At 39.8% G+C, this 14,081-nt stretch overlaps 1 protein-coding gene across 1 annotated transcript in view; it reads left to right on the forward strand.

Annotated features, from left to right (window-relative positions):
• Window positions 1–14,081, forward strand: part of pim3 (Pim-3 proto-oncogene, serine/threonine kinase) — a 34,451-nt gene that overhangs the window by 944 nt on the left and 19,426 nt on the right. The gene's annotated exons all lie outside the window — the stretch shown is intronic.

Here is a 14,081-nt window from a genome sequence, read left to right on the forward strand (position 1 = left end):
TGTCTTGTCCTGCCCTGCCCATGGGAATCGGATTTTAAAAGAGATTATTTCACTCCTGCTCGATGATCTTTTAAGTGTAGTGTAACAGGCTCTCTTTCCCTTGCAACTTTGTTCCTGAAGCTCATGACACACCTTTCCCCACAATGAACTGTCTGAACTCTGATCTCTAATCTGCTGCATCTATAGTGTGTGGTCATTAAACAGAATAATTGTGCACATGATCGATTAATGCAATAATTGTTCCAGTTGCCTATAAACATATTTTTTATAGTAGGTACTTTTGGATGACTTCTATTAGTCCAATCGTCACAATCATCATGAAATCAGATAATTGTGTGTTCAAAAGATGCAGAAAAGAATAAAAAAAAAAACTGTTTTTGTGTTATTCTTATGTGATATTTTGTGGGCTGAGAACCACTGATTTAAACCACTAATTACAGTTTTGGAAACAAATTGTACGTTCTTGGTAAAGACTTCTAGAAAACTTGGATTCTTGGAGTCAAGATCCTAGCTGGTTCAAGTATGGGTTTGTCCTGTCATGCCTCATAAAGAACACCTACACAATATATACTTAGTATCTCAATATTTCTGATCTTAACAAAAACACTGAATAAGTGAAGTGATCATGGAAAGTGTCCATAGAAAATGCTGAATCTGTTCTGTGGACTTATGAGACAAAAAGTTGAGATTTTCAATTCAGTCCCAATACTGTGAAGCACGATGAAGTTGTTATGCAGTCTCAGGGTTTAAACAGCTTGCAGTCATGAGGTAAACAATGGATTCTAAAGCTGTACCAAGATGTTCTACAGATGATTATAATGTATTAGTTGAAGGAGATATAAGATAGAAGATGAGAAGGCATATGGTAGAGCAGTCAAGACTCTTCCTAAATCTCATGCTGTGGTGTCATCTAAAGACAGGGAAAAGAAGTATATATTGATTCTTTTTGGATTGTTATAATGTGCAACAGATGCATATTAAAAAGCCAGATCTTTCTTGTGGCCTTGAACCCTAAGCTTATAACTGCATATTTAACTTAAATATGTCTTCTGTGACTAAATCTTTCTTTAAGAAGTATCTGCAGATGGCCTCCACTCTATTAGCACAAAGACTCTGCGCCAGCATCGCAGCCCAGCTGTTCCTGACTCACTGTTGTCTGCCTTTCAGGGAAATTTTACCCCTTACATTGCCTCCCAAGATGTGTTTGGACAGACTGAATCTGTGTGTGTGTGTGTGTGTGTGTGTGTGTGTGTGTGTGTGCGTAGATGACTTTGGAAGACCTGCATATTGTCCAGTGCCTGTGATAAGTCACATCTGCAGCATCTGGCAGCGGGTGGGCAGCCTTATCGCGTGCTGACTCCCTACATGGTCAGTTGGTGCTGCTGACCACAAGCCTTCATGTGAGGCTGCTCGTTGAGGCAGGAGGGGGAACATGCCCTTTTTTAGGGTTGAGCAGGGCTGTGCACACGGCCTCAGACAGGGGCTAAATGTCATAGAAGCTGTTGGTGAGCGTTTAACTCATCTTAAAATGAGAGAGAGAGAGAGTGCTGGTCTGGTGAGTAAGGGTGCTGGAACGCAAGCGAGTATGAGAGAGAACCAGAGAAGAGAAGGGACAGAAGAGAAGATTGCTATTTTGGTGGGGTTTCTTTTAACAGTCTTTGGCTATTTCTGACACTTGTATTATACAGGTTTTGTAGAGTACACAGCTCAAACAACTTGCCCCCCTGAAAGAATACTGTGTAAAACTGTGTGTAACTTAATTGTGATAATTAACAAATATTAGTATGCCTACAAATAAGCATTAATACAATAAATGAATTAGCAAATTATTTGCTGCATTAGCCTTAATCTCTGACAGGCCTTTTCTCAAGGAAATGCAGTGCCATCCAATACCTAGTATGGAAGTTAATAAACCCATGCAACAAGTGGCAGCATTCAGTGTAAGAGTGTGTGGTGTGGTGAAGGATATCGGCCTAACAAGGACACATGGCTTACATTTAGCCTCTGCATTTGAATCATTGAAACGTAAACCTTTTCTAGATAAAAGACGCCCTTAAGTCGAGTAGAATTGGTGGGAATTGGTGGATCTGAATCTGAAGGAAAGACCAAAACATATTCTGAGGAAATTAGAGATGACGTTGGATGAATTAGGTTGGAAAAGGCTACAAAATACCATCATGTCTGGAAAGAGACAATAAATAAACCAAAAATAGATAGTAATATTTCAAGCTCACAATGCTCATAATGAACAGTCCTTTGGTTTGGTTTTGTGGTTGCATATTGTTGTTACTTCATGCCCAACTGTTCCTTTGATGATACTACTAAATTAGGGAGTTTGTTCTTTGCGTTGTCAACTTTTACTGTATGTTTATCTGTGCTATATATTTAATGTAGTATTTCATAATATAGCGTATTGCAGCCTATTATATAGCTGGCTGATGTTGTTTTTCAGGCCTGTCAACTGGTCTTAAAAATTCATATAATAGGGAAATCAGAATGCAAAACAAACCTGAATCACTCTCTCTCCCTCTCTCTCTCTCTCGTTTATCTTTTGCTAGTTGGGTAGTTGTATGCATGTGCATTGGAACCTTACAAGTAGCCTATGTACCAGGCAGTACTTGTGCGTACTATGGAATTTATTCCTGCCAGAGCAACTGACAGTGCTTATTCCTTAACAAACACCATCTCAACAGTGAAGCATGGTGGTGGCAGCATCATATTGTGTAGACGCTTTTTCTTAGTAAGGACTGAGCAGCTTGTTAGAACTGAAGAACGACTAGATCGGGGCGATACAACAAGACAACCTGCTTCAGTCTGATAAAAACCTAAAGTGTGGGAGGAACTTCACCTTTCAGCAAGACAATGATTCAAGCAGAATGGCAAAGTCACATAGGGGCAGTTGAACAACAAAAGAATGTCCAAGTCAAACTTCAGATTAAAACTTTTTAATTTAACAACCTGGAACAACACTCTTGTAGGTGGCGCTATTAAGTGATTTTCTGAAGGCTTTCCTGAAAACTTGCAGCATTTTGCAGCATGCAGCATTTTAGTGAGGAGGTGTGCCCTGTATGGAAACCTCCAATATGTCCAATATGCTGTATGTATGAAAGAGGCATTCCTCTCAGCAGTAACGTGGGAAGAGCCTGGGCTATCCATCAGGAATTCCACCCGAGCACTGCCAGCAGAATAAGAGCCAGCTGTTGCCATGGAGACCCTGGCAAGTGTGCTAGTGCATGTCCTCTTCTTTTTTTTTAAATAAGATCTGAGGAGGCAGTGCCTCCAGAGAGCCAATCGGTGTGTCTAACTCCGTGAGCTAATGTTCCCCCAAAACTCCTGAATTAATGAGGTTGCACAATACTTTCTCAAACCAGCTAGTGGACCACACACAACATGTGCCCTAAGGCACCATGTCAACAGATCATCACAGAATATCATGGGGTGAGGGTGAATGATAGCGTAATTGGAGAGAATGAACTGTGAAAACAAGTATACATGCATGAGCAGACATACATAGAACCACAGACACACATACTTCATGTCCGATGATCAGAGCAAGGCCCCTCTCTCCCCACTGTGTGTGTGCTTTGAAGGCAGAGAACACTGTGTGCTGGAACGGTACACTGGCATTAGAACAGACAGACTGCTGTCATTGATGTAGTGTGACATTCAGTGCATTCAAGTCTACAAGTAAGCTACAGTTTTATCACTTTATTGAAGATTAAACACAGCAAACATGTCTTTTTATTCCATAACTTAGCGATTTATGTTGAAACCAGCCAAATAAATGGCATCAAACAGTAGAAACGAGCCTTCCTTCATTTTGAATGCCACCAGAATCCTTTGACATTTCAACAAAAGCAGTTGACTCAGTGCATGAGTAACAACAAGTCCCATGTTCCCTTGACAGACAATACATACTCAATGGAAATTGTTTTCTGCAGCGAAAACAGAGTCCCCTTTGTGCAGAATCATTCATGCATGGGTTCTTGGTGAAATATATGCTGAGGAAACCATCTTGGCCTCAAGTCTGCATTCTGTAATCACATATGAGCCACTGGAGAGTCGGGCCTGTCAAACATCTCCTCACCTGTACTTTTACATCCACTTTAGCTGTCATGTTGCTGTCAGTCAAATGTCAAGAAGCATTTATCATTGCGTCATATCCCTCTTTAAAGCCTACACATTTATGTTGCTTATTTTCTCTGGGTTAATCGATAGAACAGTATTATTTATACAGAATAAGCCATTAAGATACCGTAGCTGGTCACCAGCATGTATGTTTTGAATGTTGGTACACTGGTCAACCAGCACCAGGCCAGCATAAACCAGCATGGGTTGGGTATTGAACATTGATCGGTTAACCAGCATACTAACATAGAACTTATGCTGGTCTTAGCTTTTTTTCCCCACCAGGTTATTGTACTACAGGTTGAGCGCCAGTGATTCTGTTGCTTGGATGTGTGCATTAAGCACATAGTTGCTCTCTTTAAACAGAGGTGATGGATTCAGTCAGTTGTGTAATTGACTATGTTTACATGCATACTTGTCGTCACTTATGTCACATTTAGCAGCTTTTTCGGTAGGTAGATGTGTGATGGTAGCCTTTTGACACTTTTTTTAGTGCTGTTGAAAACATTCACTCACCAATTGGATGTGCATCACATCCACGTGCTACACAAAAAGAGGAGAAACAACAAGAAATTGATTTTTGTATTGAAACAATACAATTGAAAGCAATAATACATCAGGAAATGTGATTTGGTTCAGCGTGGATATGTCACAAATTTTGCTGAGAGAAAAAAATCATGCTAAACATTTTTATTAAAAATAAATTAGAATCTTTAAATATATTCAATGAAAGGAGAATGATTTAATGCAGATCCTTCAAATGGGTATATAACTTTATACAGTGAGACTATTGTGTGTGTGTATATAGTTAGTGACAACATTTGGAAACTTTGATTGAACTGAAAGTCGCACATGGTGGTGTAACAAAGCTGAATGATAACACTTAATTATTTAACCAAAAATCTAAGCCTTTCCGTTGGGTGGCGAGATAAGAGTATTGCGAAATAGCCTTATAGGTCTACAGTTGTTTAGCTCTGGTTCTAATTAGTCAACGAGTTTTGTTAACTTGGAGAGTTTTCCCATTATTTCAGTTTGTTTTCACGCAGGGAAAAAATCAAGCCAACCAAACTGGAAAAATTTAATAATCATAAATCATAAAATGCAAAAATCAAATCAAACACAAATATACACAAAATAAAAATACAGAATATAGACACATTTAGACTAAACATACATTATTGCACTGTTTATGTACAGGTTGTGAAATATAGAGATGGTTACATTACTGTTTACATAAAGACTGTATTGAAGATTGAATAAGATGTGAATTCAAATGTAGCATGAGTAGGGAGAAGTCTTTGGTGGATGCAGTGTGACTTTTGGTCACAGTTCCAGTAAGTAAGTAAGTGCAGCGTGCAGAGTGTGTGTGTGTATGGGGTGGGGGGTGAGAATAAGAGATGTTGTGTGAGGAGAGTGGAGAGACAGATTTGTGACGGATTGGACTGATACACTGTACTACATGGCTGTCGTTTAAACAGCTGTTTCTGGTATTCATGCTTCTGTACCTCCTGCCGCAGGGCAGCTGTGAGAACAGGCGGTGGCTTGGATGGGTGGAGTCCTTAATAATTCTCCTGGACTTCCTCAGACAGAGGCTGGTGTATAAATCCAGAAGGTTTGGAAGCTGAACCCCAATGTTGTGCTGGGTTGTGTGAACCACTCCTTTGCTGAGCTTTTCTGCTCAAGAGCGGTGCAGTTTCCATACCAGTTGTTGATACTGCCCGTCAGAATAATCTCCACAGTGCAGGTGTAGAACATCCTGAAGATGCAGGAATTTATACCATACATCCTCAGCCCCCTTGAGGTAAAAGGTAGAAGAGGCCACCACCTGTGAGGTGTGTTCTGTTCATGTAAGTTCCTTTGTGACAATGATGGTGTTAAATGCTGAACTGGTTAAATGCTGAATGGTCCACAAACAGCATTTTCACATACGTGTTTTTCTTGTCCAGGTGGGTTGAAGGCAGTGTGCAGAATCAGGACAATAGCATCATCAGTGGATCTGTTCCACCTGTATGCAAACTGCAAGTAACACTGACTGTCTTTGGAACAGGGACAATGGTGGCCAGTTTGAAACACGCTGGCTCGGCTGAGAGAGCAAGAGAAGTGTTAAAGATGTTCACAAAAGACTCCAGCTAATGGCGCATGGTGCTCTTCCGGATATGCCGTCTTGGCCAGCTGTTTTGCTGGTGGTGACGTGCTTCCTTGCAGAACCTTGCTGTCTCAATGGCTTGTTCTGGATTTTTGGCTGACATTCATGTCTCTATAAGGCAGTAAGTTCTCTAACTCATAAGTTAGTGAAGTTAACTTTGTTGTCCAGTAAACTGTATGTTTACTTGTAGTATGCTGGGCAGAGGGGGGGGGTGGGGGATGTGCATTGTCTGCAAAGCCAGGGTGCACATCCGGGCGGCCCAGATGCATGGGACTCTTTGGTGTTTACAAACAAAAATTAGCTCGAAGTCTGGTTTGCAGTGAGGGATCGTCGATCTGATTTTACAGAAGTGACATGTAGACACACAATTAATAAAAAAAAACTACCAAGGCAAGAGGGTGCTTGCAACACAGCAACCATGCTTTACGCCATCTTGGAAGAATATATTTTCTATTTATTCTATTTACATATCTATTATGGTAGTTGTAATCAAAGTTAAATTCAGTAAAACGTTTGTGTTGTGTAGAATTGAAAAGTAGGCTACCATGCTTAACTTACTGAAACTCCACAGGACACAGGAAAAAACACACAACTGGGTATGTTTCAGGGTGGAATCACTCTTTATGGCCTCCTGATATCTCATTCAGTATTTTCAGATGCTACCTATCAATATTACCCACCTACCCACTTGCCATCTCCAATATTGGACATACCTGATATGACCCAGTGTCTTGACATTGTGTGTTCATCAGATGAAACTGATGGAAAGTGCTATGTAATATAAGCTTTTTTGCTGATTATAGAAGCTGTATGATGTATAGTTTGTGAATTTTAAATATTGAATGGTAAAGTGTGTGTTAAGCTATAGAAAGTGGAAACAAAGCCAGATCTGCAGCCCCACTTTTGCCCAGCAGGAGACCTGTGTCTGTCTCCTCTTTGGTGCATTTTGTGAGCGTGTGTGTCTGTGTCTGCGTCTGAACGTCTGGTGTGGAAGGAAGGCGTGGCTGAGAGAGGGTCAGGGAGTTCGTCTTGGTGATGGGGAATGCAGCCCCTGCAGAGCCTCCCAGACGCTCCGTTAACTCACTCACAGACTTCATACGCGCACACACACACGCACACAAACAGTTCTTCCATGCATGAAGAAGTAACAAAGCATTTTAAAATAAAAGTATAATATATATCAGGTCATTTTATAATACATATTATAATTAATATTAATATGACCTTGTTAAAACATTTTTTATATGGCAAAGGTAAATTTCTTATTAATTTGTCCAAAAACATTAATCCTTTATCTTTGTCCTAATGTACAAATGTACAGATCCAGTTTGATCCAAAGTGATCAAAGAATGTGACAAAAAAATTATGTCAGGTGCATTTTTTATATATCAGGTTTATCTTTATATAATTTTTAAATGTAAAATTACCAAACATACTTTTACATTACAGGTCTAACTGCATTAATCTAACAATACATCCTCAGCATGTGAAGGCTGCTTATTATAGCAGCCTTGCTATCATTTGAAATGTGTCTTCTGCCAACTGTGGAGTGTGTAGGCGGTAGTGGAAGCGTGGCTGTGTGAGTGTAGGAGAGCATGACTGTTTTGAATAGCGCATTGAGGCAGAGGGGTGTGTTCTCTTAAAATGGAGTGCTGCAGTACGGCAGTCAGGTGAACCGAGGACACGCTGGCACTGGATCAGCATGAGATGGGAGCGAGAGAGAGAGAGAGAGAGAGAGAGAGAGAGAGAGAGAGAGAGAGAGAGAGAGAGAGAGAGAGAGAGAGAGAGAGAGAGAGAGAGAGAGAGAGAGAGAGAGAGAGAGAGAGAGAGAGAGAGAGAGAGAGAGAGAGAGAGAGGAGAGAGAGCACCCCATCATTTTATGACACTCCAGTAAAACCACATAAATGCTGAGAAAAGAGGAGAAAAGTAAAGACGGATTCTCTATTACTCTGCTGCTGCTTCACACACAGCAAATGCCTTCCAGCTGTATGTCTAAAAGAGTGGTGTCATCAAAGTCTGGTGTAGTTGACATAAGTACACTTTCTCTCTTGCAGACTTTTCCTGTTAGAGCGGCCCAAATACATGAAGAATTTATACAGTTAATCAGCAGAGTTTTAAAGGTTCCAAGTTAGGGTCCCATTAAAGGTCTTTGAGCAATGCCATGGAAGAACCATTTTTGGTTCCATTAGGAATCATACTTTTAATAGAGTTTTAAAGACCCATGTAAAAGTTCTTCACACATCTCTTTAAAAAAAAGGTCTCTTTATGGAACCTAAAAGGGTTCTTCAATGTCAAAGCTGGATGTAGGCTTTAATAAAGTAAACATTTAATATTGTTTTAATCTACAAACATTTTACATGGAACAAAACTATATTACTGCTTACACTTACTGGTAAGCATGGGCGTGAGGGTGAGCATACAAACACACATTGAGAGAGAGCATGAGGGAGAGAGAAGACAAGATCCACAGTAAAAATGACTTGTATTTACTTTTTTTTTAACAGACATTTTTCCTCTTGCCTGATCACAAAAAAGCTTTCCCTCTACACTCATATAAAATCTGTCTCTAAGTGTCTTAAAATGGAATTTGGTGGATCTGATCACAACCTGTCTTTTCATGTGGACAAGTGAAATCCGAACGTGATCCAAAAACCATGTTCATGCCAGATGCAACCAAGTTCTATGGGTGTTCAGACTCATTCAGGCAGGTGTGTTTTGATGAAAAAGAATGCTGGTGGTAGGTCTCTGCCCACTTCCACAGAAATTCTGGTGCGGTTCAAGTTAAGTATGACATGTAAATAAATCAAACATAAGATAACTCTCATGATAAACTACATGAAGAATCTCTTGTCTTTTCCGAATCTCTGTTGGTGCAAACAAATTGTGAGTTTATGAAGCATCTCTTATGTGGATAAGCTGTCCTGCTTCAGACCAACAAAAAAAAAATCCACTTTTAAAAGTCATGAAGGCAGGGCAATTGCTCATCAAGGTTTCTTGCATGCTCTCATAATTTCTCTCTCTAGCAGATTAAATACAAACTGGCTGCAGCATCTTATTATTGCATTTGTTTAATGCAAATACATTTCCTACTACCAGAGAGAAGTCCTTTAAATAAAGCTTTTTTGTGAAAGGCGAGGAGGCAGTGCTAGCATGCCCAAAAGAACACTTTGCGCATTGTTTGGGAGGGTGGTTGTGAACAACACGCGGATTGTTTGAACTGCTCACAGCTCAGAAGAACTTGATGGATGAGGGTTTTGTTTCTAAACCTGACAGGATCTGTCAAGTTTAAATCGCCTCTTGTTGCTTGGTGGAACTTGCCAGACTTTCTGGCTCCAAGAAGGTGGCTTTGTGCCTGAATGCCTCCATACCTTCAAGATTTAAGAAAACACTTTGCATTTTGAGTGGAAATGTAAAAAGTACACACCATGTAAGAAGTGAGGTCATCGCTGCAGCCTCAGTGCAACCTTTGTTAGGGCCGCATCTGGAATGAGGGAAATGTTTTTGGAAGCTTGCCTAAACCCAGTTACTGCTCCACTTACGGAAACTAGCAGGTCTCACTGTAAAATCTCTAATACTCTCATTCTGTTTACACACTATGTTAATCGATGACGATGATTTTGCCATCCTGGGAGTTTCATACTGAGATTCGCCATGGACAAAATTAAACTTAGGAATGTTTAGTGTTAGTACAAGTTGGCAAAATAAGCATCAATCATCCCCAACATTAATATTAGGGACAAATGCAAATTAGGGACAAATAATATCTCGGTAAGTATCAACACTCTGTCCCCCTTCACCCCTCCCTTCTCCCTCTCTTGCACTCTCCGTTTATTCATTCCTCTCGCTCTCACTGTGGTTGCTTGGCTGGGTGAGAAAATCTCCCGGCTGTTTGTTGAGGGGCCCTCTGTGCATAGGAACAAAAGGCCTCCTCTCTCAGGGAGGCAGAATGCTGGGCTTCCGGCATGAGATCATTGTGCTGGAGTGCAGAGGAAGGGATGTCATTGAGGGCATGAACTGCAGATTTTGCTGGTGGTCTGGGACAGTCGGAAGTAGAGTAGAAGAGTAGTGTATACATTGGTTTGCATGACGTGTGTGTGAGTGTGTGTATGTTTTGTTTTCTGCCACATTAACAACTGCATTCACTGTGAAAAAAAACACAGTTCACTGTCCCCAGACAAATGGGAAAAAGAGCATTCTTAACATTAATGTCCGTTAATTTACCATGTAATGTTTTCATATAAAAAAACAACATATGGTGGGATATGGCAACAACAATGCGTTAGTCTAAGAATTTTGAAGTGGATCTCAGTCCCTCATACACAGTTTGGTATAAATGATCCCTTTAGATGCAGATCCATTTGAACCAGTATTAGTGTTAAGTAAATGCATCACTTGGCTGGGTGAGAAACTCTCCAGGCTGTTTGTTGAGTTTGCATGAGTACAACTTTATTACTAGACATTATAAAACACTTTTCATTAAGATTGAAGCAGTAGTCCAAAAGACCGAAACCCCCACAGAATTCTTATTTAGTGAAGATAGTTTGCTTTCATACAAAGCTAACATAACAATCTTAATCTATTCAGAATTAACTGCATAAAATGTAAACAATCATTACTTGGATGGAAATTGAAGTGGGATGCCTGGGAAACTTGCAGAGACCCTGAATCTATAACAAGAGCACAGATGTGGCCCACTCTAACTCATGACAGGTGGTGTGTAGAACTGCATCTATGACATGTCAAGGCAGTAATCAATTTGTCACTTTGCCCTCAAATGACGTCTGTAAGTAATTGGACAGAGACATCATTTTATTTTGGATTTGCACTCCATCACTCTGGATTGGCAATGGGATCATGACTGTGAGGTTAACATGCAGAATGTCAGTGTTAATTAGGGATTTTCAACATTTACATCTACACTCAGAGTAACCATACAGGAATCACAGTCCTTTTTCTTCATCAGTCTGAAATATATATATATATCTACATCAGATGTACACGGTTGGACTGATGAATACTACTGTTTTTGTCAGAAGTATCATTGTCAGCCTGGAAAATGCCTCTGAACACGCTCTGTAGGCGGGCCATGGAAACATTAGAGCTGTAATGTTGAGTCAGTCCAGTGAGGGAGAATCTGGGGAGCGTCCAAGTTGCAATGCAGAATGGATCAGGCAGCAGGACATGGAAACATCTGAGGCAAGATGTACAGATTTATGTAAATTATCTGGTTGTCTAGTAGTGGGCCCAAAAGATCCAAACCCCACCGAATTCCTATTTATTAGGGGATGCTTTTGCAAAGCTAATATGTTGTAAGTAAAGTAGGTAAATCTGTTCTGAATTATCTAAATCAGATGTAAACCATTATAAATTGAACAGGGATGGCTGGAATCTTGGAGGGACCCTGAATCTATCACAATAGAGAGCACAGATGTGGCCCACTATACTTCATGACAGGCCTATGACTTCTATCAGATGTACCTGCGTGTGCACTGTAAACAAGTGAAACAGATCAGAAGTTGATTTTCTGAGGCTTGGACTGGATTTGCTGAACTGCTAAATGATAAAACAAAAACAAAAAAATGAATTTCAATCACTGTAACAAAAGTAGAGCACTTTACTCTTGGTAAACGTGATACAGTGGCTTCCAATAGTGAAATACTGAGGTTTTTAACCCTTTAACAGGCATTGTAACTGCACGGTAGACCTTTTTTAATTGTGAAATTGCTGGCAAAACTTGACTGACCTTATTTACCTCATTGAACAGAGTGTGAAATGCCAGTTATACCACTAGGAGGCAATATAATAAAAGGATATTATTCTCTAAAAGCTGGAAAAAAAAGTGAGCGTCTTGGCATGGTGTGGCACTTCAGACATTTACTTCAAGGCGTGAACAGATTTTATGTTCTGCACCCCCTAACAATTATGTTTTTGTTGAAAGGCAAGAAAAGGACAATAAAATGGTCTCTCTCATCCCAAAAAGCATGTGTGACCACTTATTTAGGTTGCCAGTTAGCATAAGTTGTGCGCTAGCGGTTGCCCAGCATAAACCTAGCAAAAGATCATATAGCCAATTTCCTTGTTAGACTTATAGAATTATTTGTGGCATATCATTTAATCCATTTACTCTTTACATAATAAGATGTGAGCAAGTAGTCATTATTTCTGCCATAGCCTCATAGCTAAGATTTATTAAAGAACGTTGTGCATTGAGTAACTAAAGCTAGATAACATGTATATGAGGCTGTAATTGAAGGTATGGACATGTCCATGTTTTATTTAGCAAAGTAAACTTGATTATATTGTATTACAGCGACTGTTCTGCAATGCGTGTTAGTTCATGTCTAGAATTGATCGAGTCAACTGGCTAGTTGCCTTTGTATGTATGCTTCCTGAATGGGTCATCTGGGGAGATGGTGTTTTGTTAGAAGAATGCTTCAACTATATGTCAAATCTATATCACACAGTTGCTGAAGCCATTACCCATTGCCAATTCAGCTCTAACTGTGTTTTGAAGTTCAGTGTTCTTTTCTATGTGTTGAAGTGATTGTCACATACACTATACATACCTATACAGCAGACATGGATGAGTTAAAAAAATACTGATGTGCTCTGATGTAGCACTCAGAAAACTTCAAAATCAGAGACGCCACACTTACAAGACAATGTATGTCTTAGACTCAAAGCCTCACTCCTCTGTACAAATAAAGAATAATAGGACTGTTTAAGTGCATGCATGCCTTTAATTCATATATTCTCTCATCATGTTGTTATGTGTGCATGGTTGTGTAATATAATAAGCCTGGCATACAGGCTCAAGCTTGGAACTGGTGTCAGTGGATCTCTGCGCTTGTCTAAGGGATACAGATGAGTGAATAGAGGTGCAGACGGGTGAGGGAGTTCAAGGCAGTCTATCACTGTCACTTGCTGCCCGGTGGTGCCAGGCTGAGTCAGACAAATCCATTCTCTCTCTCTCTTTCTCTTTCTCTCTCTTTCTTTCTCTCTGCACACTCCAAGCTGCTCAAGGTATGGTGCAAAGATCCCCACTGCTCCACTGTCTTTACACTGTACAGTACTGAGAAAGTCATATGTGTCTAATTAACAAGATTAGCGAGTTGCTACTTTAGGAAACTTTAATCTGTCTAAACCTTCTTCTTTAAAGGGAATTGTTTCAATGCACTATACACTAGATGTCAACCCACTTTGGAATAAGTACATTTAGAGTGTACTCTAATCATTTGAATCCATAGAACTCTAGGCTAAACTTTAATTACTACTGTATCCAGTTTTGGAAAATGTATACTGAATGTAAGGCATGTACAGAGAGGAACTAAAGGCTAGACACAGAAAAATTGAAAGCATTTTAACTGCCAGTGGAGCAGGAATTACATTTACATTTACTGCATTTATACAGATGCGACTTATACAGAGCGACTTACAAAAGTGCTTCACTGTTCCCTCAGAACTAGCTAGTTTCAATAGATTAAAATTCAAAGATACCTCTAAGCTTAGATACAATTAAACAGAAGTCCAGATGCAGACTATAATACTCTACACTTCGTAGTGTGTAGGAATTCATTTGCTTTCACTTCCTAACGGCCTAGAAATATGCTTAAAAACCTGATTTCTGGCATTCTTGCAACTCTTTCATTATAGAAAATATTTTATTTATTTCCTATATATGATATTTTTACTTTGCTAGGTATTCACACTGGTTTCAGTGCTAAGGTGTTAGCACTGGTCTCAGATTTCATCTTCAAGCAAATGCACGCTCAGGGAGGGGGGTTATAAGGTTCATAGTGATCCATCT

The sequence above is a fragment of the Salminus brasiliensis genome, chromosome 2 (genome assembly GCF_030463535.1).
Source record: "Salminus brasiliensis chromosome 2, fSalBra1.hap2, whole genome shotgun sequence".
Taxonomy (NCBI): Eukaryota; Metazoa; Chordata; class Actinopteri; order Characiformes; family Bryconidae; genus Salminus; species Salminus brasiliensis.